Source organism: Bos indicus x Bos taurus, chromosome 4, assembly GCF_003369695.1.
Source record: "Bos indicus x Bos taurus breed Angus x Brahman F1 hybrid chromosome 4, Bos_hybrid_MaternalHap_v2.0, whole genome shotgun sequence".
Lineage (NCBI taxonomy): Eukaryota > Metazoa > Chordata > Mammalia > Artiodactyla > Bovidae > Bos > Bos indicus x Bos taurus.
This window is the reverse complement of record NC_040079.1, coordinates 103,902,276-103,923,582: the sequence shown is the minus strand read 5'-3', so window position 1 is coordinate 103,923,582 and position 21,307 is coordinate 103,902,276. Positions and strand designations below refer to the sequence as shown.

The 21,307-nt window shown below is 38.8% G+C and overlaps 1 protein-coding gene and 1 pseudogene across 1 annotated transcript in view; one reads left to right on the top strand and one right to left on the bottom strand.

Annotated features, from left to right (window-relative positions):
• Positions 1-21,307, top strand: part of UMAD1 (UBAP1-MVB12-associated (UMA) domain containing 1) — a 254,614-nt gene that overhangs the window by 141,560 nt on the left and 91,747 nt on the right. The window lies entirely within an intron of this gene.
• On the bottom strand, positions 16,164-16,222 carry LOC113891926 (annotated as a pseudogene).

Below are 21,307 nucleotides of genomic sequence, written 5' to 3'. Positions count from 1 at the left end.
TTTATTGTGAGTTCAGCAGATGGTAATCTGGAAGTTCATTTGTTTTTGTCCTTAATTGAGTTTGCTTGCTGATCTCTTGATTAATTCATATATTTATTTTCCTGATGCCTAGTACCCTGACTGTGCTGTGTGCTAGGTCACTTCAGTTGTGTCCGACTCTTTGCGACCCCCTGGACTGTAGCCCACCAGGCTTTTCTGTCCACGGGATTCTCCAGGCAAGAATACTGGAGTGGGTTGCCATGCCCCATTCCAGAGGATCTTCCCCACCCAGGGGTCGAACGCACATCTCTTATGTCTCCTGCGTTGGCAGGCAGGTTCATTTCCTCTGGCACCACCTGGGAAGCCCAGTTCCCTGACAGATTTATCAAATTTAAAATGAAAGTTTAGTCAAATTCATTGCATACAAAATTCTGGAAAACGATGGAAACAGAAAAGCAGATTGGGTTTTCCCTTGAAGAGGAAGAGCGCAAGTTTGGAGAGAAATTTCCTCTTCTCTTACTGCAGTATTTTGAGTTGCTTTGCCCCCGGTGGGTTTTGGCTGGAGTGGGTATTCCTGCCGTTCTAACTGCCCACCCTGTTCTCTTCCCCACCTGCGATGTTTGCTTCCTCACCCAGCCTCTCCTGCCCATCCTCGTATGTCTGCTGGCGGCGGCCTCTCTGACAAGGCTGTGCTCTCTCGATCTGGAGGAGTTGTCTTCTTCGGTGTGCTGCCTTCATTTTCTTTGCTCATTTGTTTATTAATTAAATAACCAAATCCTCCTTGAGGACAACAGGTTTTTTTTGGTTTGTTCTTTCTCTCTTCACTGCTGGCTTCTCAGCGCCATCGTGCCGGTGTTTATTAGGTGTTTGATACGCGTTGAATGGGCTTCCCTGGTGACTCAGCTGGTAAAGAATCCTCCTGCAATTGTGGGAGACCTGGGTTCCATCCCTGGGTTGGGAAGATCCCCTGGAGAAGGGAAAGACTACCCACTCCAGTATCCTGGCCTGGAGAATTCCATGGACTGTGTAGTCAACGGGGTCGCAAAGAGTTGGACACGACTGAGGGACTTTGGCTTCACTTCACTTCATGCATTGAATGGATGCATACCTCTATTATAGCACTCACTGTATTGTATTTGATTGTTTTATACATTTTTCTCCTTCAACTGACTGTAAGCTCCACATTTTATATTTTCCTCTATGTTTATATTGCAAAATAGGTAGTCAGTAAATGTTTATCGAATGAATGAATGAATAAATGATTAATATCTTTACATCTCTGTGGTACTGGGTGGAGATGATTAAAGAGGGACAATGATGGGTACTGACTGAAAGGACCGGCGCATTAAGAAATTTTTGACTCTGAATTAAGAAAGGAGGCACAGAAACACCAAGAACAGATGTCCCCTTTTATTCTTCTGTCCAGAAGTTCAGTTTCTTCATGTTTGTCATTTGCATATTTGGACGTATCAGTCAAAATGAATTCCCAGATACTCATTTGTCTTTCAGGGTAAAATGGTAAGGAAAATAGGTCTAGAGATAGGAATGAAAACTCCATAAATCTACTCTGTCAGTTAGGGGGACTTAAGTGGCATTACCTTCCACAGAAATCTCGAAAAAAATGTGCCGTCCATTGTCATTTTTTTTTTAAGACACAGAGAACTTTATTATTTATTTATTGTATTTAAACAATACTAAAATTGTTTATTGTATTTATTATGTATTATATTTAAGCCTTAAATTTAAAATTCGATGAGTTATAGAAACATGGACCCGAGGAATAATATCTAAGTTTATTACACCTTTGGGGTGGGGTACCTAATGACAAGGAACCCATTTTCCCCTTCTCTTTACATGCCTTAGAAACCCTGCCTCCCTCCACATTGTATGATGCTTTCAACCGACCAAGTGCTTGTAGAGTGCTCACTGAGTGCCGAGCTGACTTGCTTGATGGCCTGCTGCCCTTGGCCATTCAGATTTATTTTGGAGTGTTCCTTTCTTGTTCCATAAAGAGTAGAGGGAGGTGAAGGAGGGTAGAGGGAAACGCATCTACACAGAGGAAGCACAGGTTCTAAGACAGAGTTCTGACAGCAGGGCATGTTCTAGAAATGGCAGCGTTTGTTCATTATGATGGAACAAGGTTCCAGGAGAGGAAGACGAATGAGATGGCATCAGCCCAGGGGGAACTGAGCTGAATGGATGAGAGCAGATGCTGAGAGCTGATGGTGATTTAAACCCGTCAGTGCCATAACCCCACTCTTCCCCTTCTCCTGCCCATCACCTTTGCACCAGGCATTCTTCTTCTTGGTTTCCTTTCACCAGTTCAGATTTATGATCGCCAGTCTTAGATCACCACACTCTTTTCTAATTTTTTCCAATCTATTCCTAATCAACTGCATTTTCCATTATCCATAGTGACTGTTTTAAACTAGAACAGCTTTTCTCAGGAACTCACCTCTCATGACTGTCTCATTTTGAAGTAAAGGTCTTCCTCCCTTGTCATTTTCCCAAATAAGTAAATAGCTGGCATCTACCCCCTCAGCTTGCCTCCCCTCCACACCCAGACTTACCTCCATCCCCAGCCATCCTTATAATCTTTCTTCCTGTGTATCTCCTCCAGGGTTCTCAAGCTTACCTTGGACTCTGGGACCTTGCTCTATTTATCATCTACTTTTTCATTTCTTCCTCAATAGAGGCTCTTACTTTTCAGCTAATATGCACCCTCAGATCTCTTGTGTGCTAAAAACTTCATTCTTTGCTTTCTTTTTTGTTTGTTTGTTCCTTAAGATGTCCCTCATTTCTCCTTATTTAAGCAAGGAAGATGGTCAGAGTATTTTTAGAAAGACTACACTGGCTGTGGTGTGGAGGAGGAAGAGGAAGTCAAGGAGGACAGGAGTTTGAAGGAAGGATCAGTTGGGAGTGTGTTGAGCTGAAGTTGTGGCCATGGAGAGGAGCAGACAAGTTTGAGAGGTGTAGAGGAGGTAGAATGGACCAGACTTGAAATTGAATGGATATGAGATTTGAGGGAGAAGAGGAAATCCATAATGATTCTCGTGGATTGAGGGAGTAAATGCAGGAGGAGGAGCAAGTGTCAGGGAGAAAGTGATGAGCTCCATACTGGAAGTGTTGAAGTGAACTGCTCTTGGGGCATTCAGTGGGGAGAAGTCAAGTAAGTAGTTGGAAGCATGGGCTCTAGCTCAAGAAAAACATTCTTTAGAAATAATGTTGTTAGTCAAAGACACTTTGGTGTGCTTCACATTATATTTTTGGTGTATCCTGGGAATAAGATCCCCAAGAATGGAATGGGAAGAGAAGTACCTTGGGGAATAACAGAAGAGTTAGAATAGAGAACCTGTGAAGGAAACTGAGAGCAAATGGCCAGAGAGAAAACAGGCATGTGTGAGGGGGTGTGTGTATGTGTATGCGTGTGTGTGCATGCAATTTTTGTTACTTTTTTTTTTTTTTGTAACCTCCAAGAAGACAAGGATGTTTGTATTACCAGCTTCTAGAAAAACCTTGCAAAAGTATGTAGACCATTGAGTCTAAGACATGCTGTTATTGACAGGGCTCACTGAAAACAATCATCTCTTGGTAGAACTTCCTTTGCCTGAAATCACATATTGCTAGGGATTTGGAAGGAACAGATTTGTAAAGCAGACAGTTTGGAAAGGCAAAGCATTGATAGGAGGCACGTGGAAAGGTTGGGTGACTAGGATGGTTAGGAGATCCAGTAATTGCCACAGCCCAGGGTGTTACTTTCAGTAGAAACCATTTGTCAGTGGAGGTGCTATTGATTGCTGTCTTGTGTTAGGAATCACTGATAACATCATGCCGGCAGCTTTGCCACCAAAGTGGAAGGTCGGCAATCTAAGCATTTTCTTGTTTTATCTCTGTTCACATGTAAGTTCCATTGCAGCACTCTGGTCATGACTCAGAATTTCAAGCTGTCTAAACTAGTTCATGGGCTTCCCTGGTGTCTCAGCAGTAAAGAATTTGCTTGTAATGCAGGTGATGTGGGTTCAGTCCCTGGGTCGGGAAGATCCCCTGGAAGAGGGCATGACAACCCATTCCAGTATTCTTGCCTGGAGAATCTCATGCACAGAGGAGCCTGCATGCACAGAGGCAGCTACAGTCCATGGAGTCCCAAAGAGGTGGACACGACTGAGCTACTGAGCCTGCACATGGAAACTATATATACTTTTGTTTCCATGGAAAATCTTCATGGGAAGAGGAGTCGAAATTTACAGCAATTAATTTGTCCAAAGTTACTAACAAGTTAGCTTGGCCTCACACTAGCCCTGGCTCCCTTAGGGTCTCCATGAGGGTGGGGGAGGAGGTGGACATTCCCCTGAGAGCCATCCAGCAGGGGCCTTTGGAGATGTGCAAAGACAGTTCATATTTATGAATTATATTTATTCCCATCCTTAACAAACAGCTGTCTATTTTTGTGTATGTTTTTGAATGTGCATTAGGTATTAGTCCAGTGCTCCCTGTTTGTAAATAAATTATATTTTTATATGCAGGGGAGGCATGTGCAAACATTTTTTAATTGATTAAGTGCTTGTTTGAGAATATACTTTGGAGACCTCAAGTTGAAAGCATAGATAACTGGGCATCGTGAATAAACTAGGAACATTTAGGGGTTTCTTATCACAATTTGTTAAGGACTCTAGCTGTGATCTAGAGTCACAAATGCAGATGTGTGACTCGACCTTCCTTCCACTGTTTGGATTTTAACTGAGCGCATGAAAACACAAGCTCAAAACCGTTGGTTGCACGTTGCGTGAGCACATTGCTGCTTTCTCAGGAGCTGCCCACTGCCCTTCCACATACAGTGTGTTCTTTACAGTCCCCCTTTAGTCACAGGCAGTTGAAGCTGTTAAATAGTATCTCTCTTTAAAAGGTAGGCTGATGGCGTTTCTATCTTCTGGTACATCTGGTAAGTTAATCTATACAGTCTCCGTGAGTATCCTGCCGGGACCTGTTTTTACATGCATACAGGGACGTTTCTGTAGAAATCAAAGGCCATGAATCAGAAGAACACAACTCTTGTTTCCAGCGTAGTAGAGGCTTACAAAAATTGGCTTTGAAAAATTGAAAGTAGGGTGGTTTGTTTTTATTGTGGAACCGATCAGGAAGAACAATTTACAGTCATCGCCATTCTTCACAGCTGAATGGAGGAGAGGTGCCTGCCTCGTGAAACGCAGCAGCTGCACCCGTTTTCTGCGGGCTCACAAAAACATTTGCTTTTTAATCAAGAACTTTGGATGGTGGGGTACAGTTTGTTTTCATGATGGAAGTGGTCAGTTGTGCCGTACCAGACAGCTGTAGTGTAATTAAGAAAAACTGTGTGAAAATGGATTAAATATAACAGAAGAAGCCTTTTTTTTTTTTAAGGGGGGGGCGGTTTCACCTTAAGTTTATTCATTTTTTTCTTCAATGTTTAAAAGCTGAAATGTCCCTGTACTGCTCTGTAAGATTTTGCTGTTTCACAATATCATTTAGCTCTTGGAAATATAAGGCATTCTACTATAAAGTAGTTGTTTTTGTAACAGATACAAGCTAAAAGGTATGGGTTTTAGGATGATTTAGCTCATCAAAGATTTGCTTTTCAAATAATGTTTAATAAGAGATTGCACAGTTTTATTTATGTCAACCCTAATGCATTAAAAGAGTTAGTAATTTACTTTTGTAGGAAAAAGTTAAGGCCATTTTCAAAACTCATTTTATATACAAGTTGCAACATAAGGAGGATAATCTGTTTTTTAAGACCAGAAACTACCAGAGGTGAAAATTACATTTTTCTTGATAAATTTTTTAATGAACTAGTCATTATAATGATGAAATAATGTGGCAACATGTTGACTTGTTATAGTTAAATGTGGAACATTAGACTGTCAGTTAGCTTTGAAAAGCATACACTTATTTTATACAGCAGACTCTGAAATAAGAATAGAAAAGCCTTAATTTGCGTCACAGTAGCAAAATAACTGTTGCAAGGTCAGAGGGAGATGAATTAAAAAAAAAAAAACAACAGAAGCAATTGTGTTCACAAATAACCGAGATTGTACTAGACACTCATCCATTTCTAAGTTTTTATGCTAATTGCCCAAATACTAAAACAAAATTTTCACCCTAGACAAAACAAGGGTGCCAGGATCACGTTTTGCTCTAAGAGTTTATCCTGTACTGATGATTTTCTAGTGGAGACTCTTGGGCTTTATTTCCAGTCGAAGGTTGGCAAGGAGTTACTACACTAAAGCCTGTTTCCGGTTTTACATCTGTCATCTTGGGGATTAATTTGGGAGGAGGACTCTACACTGGATGTTTTCAAGAAGAAACCCTACTGTCATTCCCCCCACTCTCTGGTGACTGCTCTCTCCTGATTCCTTGTGTCTTTCCTCCCCAGAGGCCCTAAGAAAACACTGAGAACCAGGCTTGAGTTCATTCTAAATATTATCAAACCATCACTGCAGCTGGGAGTTGGTGGTTCTGTTTGCACCCTGAACCCTTGTGTGCACCAAACTCTTCTGGCGGCTCCTGCCTCTGATGAACCTGAGAGAAGCCGAGTTGGGGAAAGTCAATGCAAAGGGGCGAAGGGTGGGCTGGAAAGGTAGACTAACTATCAAGGAGTGTCTGGGGCCAGGTTTTAAGACAAGAATGATGATAAAGAGCATCGGAGAAAAGAGAGCAGCATGGTGCAGAGAGGGAATTACTGGAAATTCTAATCTTTTCTAATCTCTTTTAATTACTGGAATTAAAAGATCTGAATTCAAGTTCTGGCTAGCCAAGTATTTTGGGAAAGTTGTTCTCCCAGCTTCTATTTCTTCATGTGTAAAGTGAAACTGGGACACCTGTTCCATGTACCCAACAGGTTGTGAATCTTAGAGGGAAAAAAACAAACAAACAAACAAAAACCCAGAGTGAGAATTTTGTTTCCTGGGTGTAATTGTGGAATCACTTGACCCAGACCCTTTTGTGTCATTTTTTTTTCTTTTTTGGAGATTTTGGCAGTCAAGAAATGGGAATGCAGCAAGGATTAAATCTTACTACAAACGTGGGTCCTTTCTCTGTGAGTGTTCTCAGAGCTCCTGGATGATCCCATTACTTCTCTCTGATTCTTGATGGATCAGTACCCCCTGCAACACCAGTTCCAAACCCTTTCACCTTCTCAAGACCCAGCCTCTGTCCCTCCTTTCTCAGTCTCAGTAGATAAACTCCTCCCCTACTTTGCCAGAAGGGCTTTCCTGGTGGCTCAGACTGGTAAAGAATCTGCCTGCAATGCAGGAGACCCAGGTTCAGTCCCTGGGTGGGGAAGATCCCCTGGAAAAGGGAATGGTACCCATTGCAGTAATTCTTGCCTGGAGAACTCCATGGACAGAGGAGCCTGGTGGGCAAAGTCCATGCGATGGCAAAGAGTTGAAGACTGAGTAACTAACACTATCCGGTCTTTCTCCATGGCCAGGGAACTCTTTGAGTTCAGTGTCCTGTGGTTTTTTTGTTGTTGTTGTTCATTTTCAGTCCTAAAATTTTTAAGAGTGATTTGAGCCCTTTCCCTCTTCACTATCCATACCTTCTTTTGATCTATTTCAAATATGACTTCTATTTCATTGTATTGAAACTCCTGTCTTGAAGGCCACCACTGATGTCATTGTCAAATCCAGTGACCATTGCTCTGTATTTGTTGGTTTCTGGGCAAAGTTGCACGTAGATGTTGACAGCCTTAACTCTCCTTTAATTGCAGCCCTCTTCCTCTTTGGCTTTGTGTGTCAGTACCTTGCTCCTTCTCTTCCAGCTGTCACTGACTGCTTTCCTTTTGCTTCCACCCCTAAGAATAGATATTCCCTAGGATTCCGTACCAAGCTCACAATGTACAAAAATTAATTCAAGTTGGGTGATAGGCCTAAATATAAAATGCAAATCTATAAAACTGATTAATTAAAAGATAGGGGAAAAGTCTTTGTGACCTTGGATGAAGATTTCTTACATATAAAAAGCATGCTCCATGAAGGAAAAAATTGATAAATTATATTTCATCAAAATTATATATTCTGTTTTTAGAAAGGTATTGTTAAGATTAGAAAAGCCTCAGATTAGGAGGGAATATTTATACAACTTATCTGATAAAGAACTTGTATCTGAAATATAAAGAACTCCAAGTTTAATAGTAAGAAACAGCCTCGTTTTAAGCAGTGGGCAAAAGATTTGAATAGACACTTCATTAAAGAGGATATAAGGATGACAAGCACATGAAAAGATGCTCAGTATCATTAGTTAATAGGGAAATGGAAAATAAAACCACAATGAGCTACTACTGTACCCATCAGAAAGGCTAAAATTATGATGCCAGAGGTGGCAAGGGTGTGGAAGAATTGGAATTGCTTGTATTGGTAGTGAGGATGGGAAATGGTACAGCCATTCTGTCAGTTTCTTAAAAAGTTAATCATCCATCTGCTACATGACCCAGTCATTGGACTAGCTATTCTACCCAAGAGAAATGAAAGGAGGTGCTGTTTGTTTCCATTCATATAAAAATCTAGAAACTGAAACCTGTGGTGATGGAAAGCAAAATCGTTGTCTGGGGATGGGAGTGTGGTGGAGGAGGAATGGATTACAGAGGGGCACAAGGAAATGTGAGGTGGAGGATGTGTTCATGGTGCTGAGTGTGATGCTGCTTTAACAAATGCATACATATGTCAGAACTCAGACCTGGCGCTTAAAAATGTGAGTTTGTAATACATTACTTACATCACAATAAAACATTTAATAGAACCTCATATCAAAAAGGATGAATATTACAGCATGTAAATTATCCCTCAGTGTCCCTGACTTAAAAAAGAAAAAAAAAAATATGGAAAATGAAACATGGGGATTAAAGCTGCAAAATACTTTTAAAAGCTAATCTTGAAAGGTTGCATGCTGTATGATTCCATGTAGATAATATCCTTAAATGACAAAGTTACAGAGATGGAAGACAGATTAGTGCTTGCCAGGGTTTAGGGTTGGAAAGCACAGGGGAAGATAGGTGAAAGTTACGCAGGAATTTTCAGTGCTATTTCTGCTACTATATAATACATAATTAATGAATCTATAGTTATCAGAAAATTAGAGAGTTTCTTTAAAAAAGTCTTTTGGATATTATTGTGTTCCCTAACATGAAACAAAAATAACATGCCAAAAGTGATCAAGTTTTTAGATCTTACTAATGGTTACCATGCAAACACTAGAAACTGTGCTTTTATGGAAATGATGGCAGCTTAACATTGCATCATTGCAGATAGAAGACATAGCAAGAATCACTTTCAATTTCTGGTTCCATATCTGAATATTCAATGCCTTAATCTTCTTTCTCAGAGATTCTTATTTCTATTTCTCTGATTGGATAATAGATACAGATGGTTCAAACATACATAAAAAGGGATACACTGAGAAGTCTTCTCCAAATCTGTCTCCCATCCACACAGCTCATGCTCCCCCCAAATTAAACAACTGTATACTATTAATTTCTTGCATATTCTTTCAGAATTTCCTTTTGTCTATACAAGTAAATGTAAGTATATCTTTTTTTAACCTTTCTCCCTGCTGTTACATAGAAGGTAGTTTACTCAGTGTTTTGCACCATACATGTTTTTGCTTAACAGCCATGTCTTTGGAAAGTTTCCATTTGGTACGTATCTTCTTAATTCTTCTTCTTTTGACAGCTGCATAATATTCCACTACATGGCCATGCTGCACTTTATGTACTGATCCTCTACCTGTTGACATGTTGACATTTAGATTATTCCCAGACGTCCACTTCTGTAAACAATATTATAGTGAATACCTTACATGTATGTCATTAACCTCTTGAACAAATATATGCGAATATATGAAATTTCCAGTATTGACTTCTTAACCTGGAAAAATAAACTTAAGTGGTTTAACCTAAAATCTGCCGAATACACTCTTAGGTGTGTAATTATTTGAGATGTAGTGTCTCGTGTCCTTTTGATTTTTGGATCCACTGCCAGATATACATGATTATTGGATGCTTAAAAAAGGGAGTGGAGAACCTTCACTTAAATGTCATTCAGTATACCGAAGGGAAAAACTTCTCTAAGGTTTTTGCAGTAACTTCATTAAGTAACATGTCTAACCCTGATCCAGCTGTGTCAGGCTTCTTTGCCTCTAAATGAAAGCCTTTGCTCTCTCCTTATTAATGGCCTAAGAACAGAGCTCTGAAACCCTTTTTCTTTCCCTAAGGGGCATTGCAAAAAATACCTTTTCATCCGCTATCAGTGTTAGTTAGCCTCCAGTGTGCTTTGTAATTATTGCAGCTTAAGTATCATGACATTAGGTTTTGACATCATGTTCTCTGAAAAAAGGTGGTTTTCTTTGTTCACATGGCAAGTATGTCCTTCTACACAGCGAGTCAGCCAGTTGGGTCTTGGATTCTCTAACACTGTGAGTGTTTGTGTGTGAGCAGGAGATGGTGGTGGTGTGGTTTAGTCACTGAGTCGTGTCCGACTCTTTGCAACCCCGTGGACTGTAGCCCTCCAGGCTTCTCTGTCTGTGGAATTCCCCAGGCAAGAATACTGGAGTGGGTTGCCATTTCCTTCTCCAGGGGATCTTTCTGACCCACATCTCCTGCATTGGCAGGCTGATTCTTTACCTACTGGGCCACCAGGGAAGCCCGGGAGCAGGAGATAGTAAATGTGGCAAAATTTAGCACTGGTGAAAACAGATGAAGGTGAATAATCAAAGATGTTCATTGTACTGTTCTTTCAGAATTTCTGAAGATTTAATATTTTTCAAAATAGAAAAGTTGGGAGCAAGCATATTCTTTGCCGAGATTGTGTGCTGTGAATCAGGAGAGACTGCTTCATTACCTGTTACATTCTGTTTTTTGTTTTGCTGTTTCTAGATCTGAAGACGTCTTAAAAACTCCACCCCTAGACTTAAAAAATAGTGATGTTAGCAGTTTATAGTTATTGAGGGTTTCCTCTGTGTCACATGTTGGGTTCAGCATTTTATGTGGACGAGCACGTGTAAGCCTCTTATCCATCTATTATTATCCTCTTCATTTTTCATATCAGGCCACTCAGGGCCTGTACGATTAAATCACTTGCCACCAGTCACACAGCTAGCCTGTGATAGAAACGCTCCTTGCAACCAGACTGGCTATCATTATACTTGACCTGGACCCCGCTTGACCCAGTCGCTCTTTATTTTGGCCTGAAGTATTTTGAAGTGAGAGATAGGTTGTCCTCTGGCTCAAACTCTTACAGTTGACTGATCCAGATAGCATGATAATCTGAAGGCCTCTTGAAAAACTACAAATGGGGAAACATGGAGAGGGAAATTGAGCTCTTTCTTGACACAGTAATTTGCAAAGCTCTATGAAAAAGGAGAGCTTTGTGTACATATTAGCAGTCAAAACCTTCCCACTCCTTTTCTGGGTTTGCCTCTTCTGTGTACACTTACCAGTCTTCTGAGGGACATTACTGCTTGTGTTCTGTATGTTTTCTGTCCCTTTCCCTCTACTGACTCTTTTTCCATCAGAGATCAAACAGGTTTAGGCTTTTCCTGTCTTAACACCATTCATTCCCCTTTACTCCACATACACCCTGCCCACCACCATATCTTCACCCTAAGCTTTCCTAACACATGACTCTTATAAGACACCATAGGGAGATGTCTTTTCCTGTCTCTTACTAGCTCCTCAAATCCTCCCCAGCCCCCCAACTTACACCAACCTGTTTTCCTTCTAGCAGTTGTTCTTTGCTATTCTTTTATTCCCAAAACCAAGACTCTATTTTATATACAGTATTGTACCCTGATTTTTCCTCTTTAATAGACTTTTTCTCATGTCATTAATTTTGAAGAGTTTCTTATTGATGAATAACTTACAGAAACATATACAAATGATGAGTTCAGTGACTTCATAAAATGTTGTTAGCATCCACATCAAGAAATAGAAATGATAAAGTCCTAGAATCTCCCCCCTCCCAACTAACTCCTTTCAGCCGCTTCACCCTACTCCCCCAAATTATCTTGACATGTAACAGCACAGATTGTTTCGTGTGTATGAAATGTGTGTCAATGAATTATATGGTGTGTACATTTTGTGTCTTGCTCCTTCACTAAAAATTATTATGTTTGTGAATTCATCCATATTACATGCAGTTGTAGCTCATTATTCTTGTTATGAAATTTTCTATTGTGTGAATATACATTAATAAGTTTTAAAACAATGTTTGGAGTTATATATCATTCCATTGTATGAATATTATTTATTCTATTATTTTGGCTAGTTTTTCACTATTAGAAATGTCTATAATGAATATTTTTGTATAAATAACTTATAAATAACTGTTTATACAAAATATTTTTATATAAATAACCATTCCTTAGAATAAATTCTACAAGTGCATTTGCTATCTAAAAGAATGTAAACTCTTTAAATGTTCTTGATACCTTTTGCCAAATAGCTTTCAAGAAAAATTTTACTGGTTTCCTTTCATACTAACACAGTATTGACAGATAGGTATTCAATAAAATTTTGTTGACCTGAACTAAATTCACTGAATTCTTTTATATCCCAGGATCTATTTCTGAGTTTTCTTTGTCATTGATTGGTCTTTACAGTTCAATGTTGTTTTAATTAATTTAGATTTTAACAATTTAACAGTGTATAGGGCACAAATCCTCCTCCCCTTCTTATTTTTTTTCCCCCAGAAATTATCTGATTTTTCTTCTTTAATGTTTACTGGTTCAAACTTTAAAATACATTGCCGAATTCAGTAGATATTTCATGGAATTACCTCATTGGTATTTCTATACACTTATCTGGGAAGAACTGACACATTTATGTGTATATAGTCTACCTAGGAATGATTCTTTATTTATTCAAGTATTTTTATTTTTATTTTATTTTTTTAATTTAATTTTATTTTTTAACTTTACAATATTGTATTGGTTTTGCCATATATCGAAATGAATCCACCACAGGTATACATGTGTTCCCCATCCTGAACTCTCCTCCCTCCTCCCTCCCCATACCATCCCTCTGGGTCGTCCCAGTGCACCAGCCCCAAGCATCCAGTATCCTGCATCAAACCTGGACTGGCGACTCGTTTCATATATGATATTATATATATTTCAATGCCATTCTCCCAAATCATCCCACCCTCTCCCTCTCCCACATAGTCCAAAAGACTGTTCAATACATCAGTGTCTCTTTTGCTGTCTCGTATACAGGGTTATTGTTACCATCTTTCTAAATTCCATATATATGTGTTAGTATACTGTATTGGTGTTTTTCTTTCTGGCTTACTTCACTCTGTAAGTAGGCTCCAGTTTCATCCACCTCATTAGAACTGATTCAAATGTATTCTTTTTAATGGCTGAGTAATACTCCATTGTGTATATGTACCACAGCTTTCTTATCGATTCATCTGCTGATGGACATCTAGGTTGCTTCTATGTCCTGGCTATTATAAACAGTGCTGCAATGAACATTGGGGTACACGTGTCTGTTTCCCTTCTGGTTTCCTCAGTGTGTATGCCCAGCAGTGGGATTGCTGGGTCATAAGGCAGTTCTATTTCCAGTTTTTTAAGGAATCTCCACACTGTTCTCCATAGTGGCTGTACTAGTTTGCATTCCCACCAACAGTGTAAGAGGGTTCCCTTTTCTCCACATCCTCTCCAGCATTTATTATTTGTAGACTTTTGGATCACAGCCATTCTGACTGGCATGAAATGGTACCTCATAGTGGTTTTGATTTGCATTTCTCTGATAATGAGTGATGTTGAGCATCTTTTCATGTGTTTGTTAGCCATCTGTATGTCTTCTTTGGAGAAATGTCTATTTAGTTCTTTGGCCCTTTTTTTTTTTTTTTTCTTTTTTTTGGCCCATTTTTTGATTGGGTCATTTATTTTTCTGGAATAGAGCTGCAGGAGTTGCTTGTATATTTTTGAGATTAGTTGTTTGTCAGTTGCTTCATTTGCTATTATTTTCTCCCATTCTGAAGGCTGTCTTTTCACCTTGCTTATAGTTTCCTTTGGTCCCATTTATTTATTTTTGCTTTTATTTCCCATATTCTGGGAGGTGGGTCATAGAGGATCCTGCTGTGATGTATGTCAGAGAGTGTTTTGCCTATGTTCTTCTCTAGGAGTTTTATAGTTTCTGGTCTTACGTTGAGATCTTTAATCCATTTTGAGTTTATTTTTGTGTATGGTGTTAGAAAGCGTTCTAGTTTCGTTCTTTTACAAGTGGTTGACCAGTTTTCCCAGCACCACTTGTTAAAGAGATTGTCTTTAATCCACTGTATATTCTTGCCTCCTTTGTCAAAGATAAGGTGTCCATATGTGTGTGGATTTATCTCTGGGCTTTCTATTTTGTTCCATTGATCTATATTTCTGTCTTTGTGCCAGTACCATACTGTCTTGATGACTGTGGCTTTGTAGTAGAGCCTGAAGTCAGGCAGGTTGATTCCTCCAGTTCCATTCTTCTTTCTCAAGATCGCTTTGGCTATTCGAGGTTTTTTGTATTTCCATACAAATTGTGAAATTATTTGTTCTAGCTCTATGAAGAATACCATTGGTAGCTTGATAGGGATTGCATTGAATCTATAAATTGCTTTGGGTAGTATACTCATTTTCACTATATTGATTCTTCCAATCCATAAACATGGTATATTTCTCCATCTATTAGTGTCCTCTTTGATTTCTTTCACCAGTGTTTTATAGTTTTCTATATAGAGGTCTTTAGTTTCTTTAGGTAGATATATTCCTAAGTATTTTATTATTTTCGTTGCAATGGTGAATGGAATTGTTTCCTTAATTTCTCTATTTTCTCATTATTAGTGTATAGGAATGCAAGGGATTTCTGTGTGTTGATTTTATATCCTGCAACTTTACTATATTCATTGATTAGTTTTAGTAATTTTCTGGTGGAGTCTTTAGGGTTTTCTATGTAGAAGATCATGTCATCTGCAAACAGCGAGAGTTTTACTTCTTTTCCAATTTGGATTCCTTTTATTTCTTTTTTTGCTCTGATTGCTGTGGCCAAAACTTCCAAAACTATGTTGAATAGTAATGGTGAAAGTGGGCACCCTTGTCTTGTTCCTGACTTTAGGGGAAATACTTTCAATTTTTCACCATTGAGGATAATGTTTGCTGTGGGTTTGTCATATATAGCTTTTATTATGTTGAGGTATGTTCCTTCTATTCCTGCTTTCTGGAGAGTTTTTATCATAAATGGATGTTGAATTTTATCAAAGGCTTTCTCTGCATCTATTGAGATAATCGTATGGCTTTTATTTTTCAATTTGTTAATGTGGTGTATTACATTGATTGATTTGCGGATATTGAAAAATCCTTGCATCCCTGGGATAAAGCCCACTTGGTCATGGTGTATGATCCTTTTAATGTGTTGTTGGATTCTGATTGCTAGGATTTTGTTAGGGATTTTGCATCTATGTTCATCAGTGATATTGGCCTGTAGTTTTCCTTTTTTGTGGCATATTTGTCAGGTTTTGGTACTAGGGTGATGGTGGCCTCATAGAATGAGTTTGGAAGTTTACCTTCCTCTGCAATTTTCTGGAAGAGTTTGAGCAGGATAGGTGTTAGCTCTTCTCTAAATTTTTGGTAGAATTCAGCTGTGAAGCCGTCTGGACCTGGGCTTTTGTTCGCTGGAAGATTTCTGATTACAGTTTCAATTTCTGTGCTTGTGATGGGTCTGTTAAGATTTTCTATTTCTTCCTGGTCCAGTTTTGGAAAGTTGTACTTTTCTAAGAATTTGTCCATTTCTTCCTCGTTGTCCATTTTATTGGCATATAATTGCTGATAGTAGTCTCTTATGATCCTTTGTATTTCTGTGTTGTCGGTTGTGATCTCTCCATTTTCATTTCTAATTTTATTGATTTGCTTTTTCTCCCTTTGTTTCTTGATGAGTCTGGCTAATGGTTTGTCAATTTTATTTATCCTTTGAAAGAACCAGCTTTTGACTTTGTTGATTTTTGCTATGGTCTCTTTTGTTTCTTTTGCATTTATTTCTGCCCTAATATTTAAGATTTCTTTCCTTCTACTAACCCTGGGGTTCTTCATTTCTTCCTTTTCTAGTTGTTTTAGGTGTAGAGTTAGGATATTTATTTGACTTTTTTCTTGTTTCTTGAGGTATGCCTGTATTGCTATGAACTTTCCCATGCTAATCTTCTCTGTATCATTCTAATTTTAGTATATGTGCTGCTGAAGCGAGCACATTCAAGTATTTTTATTAAATGTCACTCAGTAAAATTTATAGGTTTATTCTTACAGGATCTCTTAAGTTACTTTCAAATATTTTATATTTTGTGACTTTCTGGGATTAAATAATTTTGAAAGTTATTCAGTTTATATATTCATTTTGTGTTCTTCCTCTTTACTGAGCTCTTATTAATACTAACAGTTTTTGTTTGAGTTTAGGACCATAAATGCTTTGGGGGTTGGGGCTATTTGATTTCTAAATTCAGAAAAGGAGAAGTTGATACCTGGAATAAAGAAATAGAAACAGTAATCTGGAAAACTATTTTTAAAATAGAATTGTAGAACTCTGGTCATTTGGAAAACTCCCATTTTTTTTCATGCATTGAGGTATTGTCTTTGTCAAATTCAAACTATTATCTCAAGCTTACATTTTTGAATGAAGAAGCAGATTACAAAGTTAAACATAAAATTAATGAAAAAAATTTTAAACATGAAAATCTCTCATTTAGGCACATTACTTGTATGAGGAAAACCACATCATTTACCATTTGTGTTACTATGAATTTATTTATTTCCATTCTTTCATTTAAAAAATTTCCCCTTATCTGTTGTTTGTTTTGCTTCTCTGTTTCTTTTTAGATATATAGTAGTTTGGGAAGAAGGGAAGAAATCTTTTTTAACACTAATGGAAAATAAACTAGGGTGTAAACAAGGGAAAAAGGAAAATTTTCAGTTTTGCTTTCAGATTTTTTCCTGTGTACCTTTCTCATGTATTTTTCCTATGTATTTTTCTCAATACCTTTCTGTTCTTCTGGATGATTCTCACGATCCTCTGTCTCCTTATACCATTTATCTATCTGAAACCTTTAAGATGTGTCTATATGTGATACACATATTTATGTCCCAGGCTGTCTTTTATATCACTTCCTTCTCAGAGGTAAGACAGTATGTCTGGGCTTCCATTGTAGCTCAGGTAGTAAAGGCTCTGCTTGCAATGCAAGAGACCTGGGTTTGATCCCCTGAATCAGGAAGATCCCCTGAATACTGGATCTTACGTATCACTTCCTCCTCAGAGGTGAGACAGTATGTCTAGGTCATGTATATAGAAGCTATTGCATATACAATGGAAATAGAAATTTCTCAGTTGAATAGTTTACTTTGAATTTTTTAAACCTTTTTATTTGTTTTATTTTCTTTTTTTATTAATTTAAACTGTAGGGTTTTTGTTTACTCTTACGAATAGTTGAAACTTGAGCCACACTGTAATCAGAAAATAACACATTAATCCTAGTTAATCCACATTATTGTCCTTCTGTGCCGTATCAGCAACAATCGCAGAATGTCTGGCATATAATCTCTTGTGTGGACACAGACTCACAGGCAAAGCCTAATCTAGAAATGAAGTGTCCTCTTTTGAGACGGTAGTTTTGCTGATATGTAGGAAGAGCCAATGTAGAGTCTCATTTCAGCCTTGTAAGAGAGAAGCTGGTTAGTATCTTATTTATAAGACGAAACTAGGTCAGGTCAGTTACAGATAGTTATAATGCACTCTAAGTGGCCTGTAAGCCAAGGCTGGTGTTATTATTGAAAGACATACTTCCTTTGTCAAAAAAAATTCACCCTCTCAGTATGACAGTAGAATTGGAACCTTAAGAAGTAAGAATCCCGACCTTTTATAAAAAGAAATGATCTTTTTAAAAAGGCAGATTTCTGTTGGGGGTGTTTCTGTGGGTGTTTTTTAAGCATTGGGGCTGGGAGGTGAGAATAGAGTGGACGATAAGGACATCATGTTCCTGGTCTCACTTGTAAAATGGAATTGAAGGCAGAGGTGGAGGGCAGTAGCCAGGACAGTCTCAAAGGTTGCTTTCGTGTCTTAACTACCAGATCTTAGTTTGAAAGATGAACTCTTGTAAATTGTAGAAGTAAAGTGATGTGCTTTCATTAGACAGATGTAAAACTGGTTCTCAGTCCTGAAGGAGAAAATAGAAATGAGACATCAGAACCAGAAGCAGTCACACCAAACATCTGCTTAAAAACCGGTAACAAAACTGCTCCAACGGGCAGCGTCCTGCGGTTCTCACCTTGTTGTGCACAGTGGGATAACTCGGTCAGGACTTCTGGTTAAGCGGGATGAAGCCAGAAATAGACACTGTACTCTGTTCTCATTCAGTACATTCACAAAAAGGGGGCTAAACAAAGAAGAAATTGAAGATGATAAATGGATCTTATTTGCCTGTGAGAGTATGCCATTCTAAAGGTGGATATTGTTCATGGAGAGAATTCAGAATTAACTCTCTCTAATTCTGTGTGAAGGGGCGTGGGTCTTGAGTAGGAATATGGGTCTGGAGTAGGGTTGTGGGTCTTGAACCCAGAGTTTAGTTTGAATACTGGTCCCACCACTTAGGCATTTTGTGATGCTCAGAACTTTGAAATATCTTTTTCATTATTTTTTTCACCTGTTAAATAAGCAAAATTATTCCTTCTTCTTATAGCTGTTGCGAAGAAGTTTGCCTCTCAATTCATGAAACTGTCACAGCTTTATTGAAAAGTAGGAAAATCATTTTTGCTTAAAATCTTTTGAGGAAAAGTTCTGTATAAGAAAATAAATGAGATTAGCCTGGTGACACATTATTGTATTCTCTGAGTGTATTTTAAAACTTGTTCCTGCTCCTCCTTCTTAGAAAGATACCTTATTTATCTAAACTGTGTTAAGAGTTTTTGTTGTTACGTAAAAACATCCCTGGGTAACTGCGCATACTGCATTCACTCACTTGTGAGTAAAAATGGTGAAAAGGATAGAGGATTAGTTAGTTCTCTTTTGGTTGATGATTTAAAGGGACCATTGAAATCTCTACCACTGTCTCTGTCTTTATCTTTAAATCATATCTCTGTACTCTAAGCTTCCTAACTATTCCTCTCTTTTCTGTTTATTTTGAAATAATTTTAAATTTACAGAAAGTTTGCAAAAATATACAGAGATCTCTTTGTTTTACCACTTGATAGTAAATTAGCAATATTATGTATCATTACTTCCAAACACTTGAGTGTGCAAGGATATATCCTACATCAGTGATCAAAATCAGAAAACTAACCATCAAAGCCATAGATGCTTCATTTCTGTTTTGTCCAAATGATGTACTTTATAACAAGAGGATCCAGTTCAGTATCGCATGTTACATTTAGTTGTCTTGTCTCTTTAATTCCCTTCAGTCTGGAATAGTCCTTAGTCTTTCCTTGACTTTAAATAGCTAGACACTTTTGAAGATTACAGGCCAATTATTTTGTAAAATATCCCTCAGTTTGAGTTTGTGTGATGGGGCTTCTCTGGTGGCTCGGGCAATAAAGAATTCGCCTGCCATGCAGAAGACCTGAGTTTGATCCCCAGGTCAGGAAGATTCCCTTGGAGGAGGGCATATCAACCTACTCCAGTATTCTTGTCTAAAGAATGCCATGGACAGAGGAGCCTGGTGGGCTACAGTCCATGGGGTCTGAAAGTGTCAGACATGGATTGGCGACTAACACTTGGGTGTGGGTGATGTGTCCTCAAAATTAGATTTGGATTATGCTTTTTTCTCAGGAATATCACAGAAATGATGTGTTCTTACTGTTCTTACATATTGGGTAGGACACAGTTCTCCTTTGCTACATTTTTGTTGTTGTTCAGTCACTCAGTTGTGTCAAACTCTTTGTGACCACTCCATGTGACCACATGGACTGTAGCCTGCCAGGCTCCTCTGTCCATGGGATTTCCCAGGCAAGAATACTGGAGTTGCCATTTCCTTCTCCAGGGAACCCACATCTCCTGCATTGGCAGGTGGACTTTTTAGCTCTGAGCCACCAGAGAAGCCCTAGGGCCATTAATCATCATTTCTTAAGACTGTATCTACCAGATTTCTCTGCCATAAACTGCTCATTCTCCCTTTAAAATCAGTATTTGGGAATCGAATCCACCTGTGATGCGGGAGACTGGGCTCGATCCCTGGGTTGGAAAGATGCCCTGGAGGAGGTCATGGCACCCCACTCCAGTATTCTTGCCTGGAGAATCTCCATGGACAGAGGAGCCTGGCGGGCTACAGTCCATGGAGTTGCAAAGATTCAGGCATGACTAAGCATAGCACGGCATTTTGAGATTATGTAATATACTTTTCCTTATCAACCACCCAAACTTAGATAGCTTTAGCATCTATCTGTGTTTTTTGGCTGAATTATTAGGATAGTAGTTGCCAAATGGTGATTTTTCTAATTCCTTCACTCCTTCTCCATTCATCAGTTGGCATTCCAGTACAAAGCAAAGCATCCTCCTCTCTTTATGTATTCATTCTTTTTTTATATATTAGTGTGAGTTCATGGATTTTGTAAATGATTTTATTATTTACGGATATTTTAATGGATTATAATCTATTAGTGTCACTTATTTTGCTGCTTGAAATGTCCTAGTTTTGGCCCGTGGGAGCCCCTACAGATTGTCCTCCTCATTCTTTGAGTGCTTTATGTCACAGTGAGATGGTCTAGGCCTATCTTCAACACCCTGAACGAGGCCATGCTGCCACGGCCTCCCCTATATCCTCCTTTCCTCACTTGCTCTGTATCTTCTTGCCGCCTCTTCCTTTCTGGGACTCAGTTACTTCGGAAGACAGAGAAAAAGGAAGAAAGACCCAGGTAGTTAGTAAGCTAGATGACTGACTTAAAAATCTGCCCTTAGAAATTTGGGAATAAAAAGACAAGCTCACCCATCTTGTAAGGAAACAGATATTTGGATAGCCATAAGTGATGGCTAAGCCCCAAATAATGTATTTATTTTGATTTTAGAATGTGTCTTAGTCCATTGCACCTGCTATGACAAATTATCAGAGACTCACTAGCTAACGAATGTGCGTACGTGCTGACACTTGAGTTGTGTCTGACTCTTTGTGACCCCATGGACTGTAGCCCACCAGGCTCCTCTGTCCATGGCATTCTCCAGGCAAGAGTACTGGAGTGAGCTGCCATCTTCCCGACCCAGGAATCTAACTGGGGTGTCCTGCATTGCAGGCAGATTCTTTTCCAACAGAGCCACAGTGTTGTTCTCTTCTACTGGTATTTGAATATGAGTGAGTCTGGT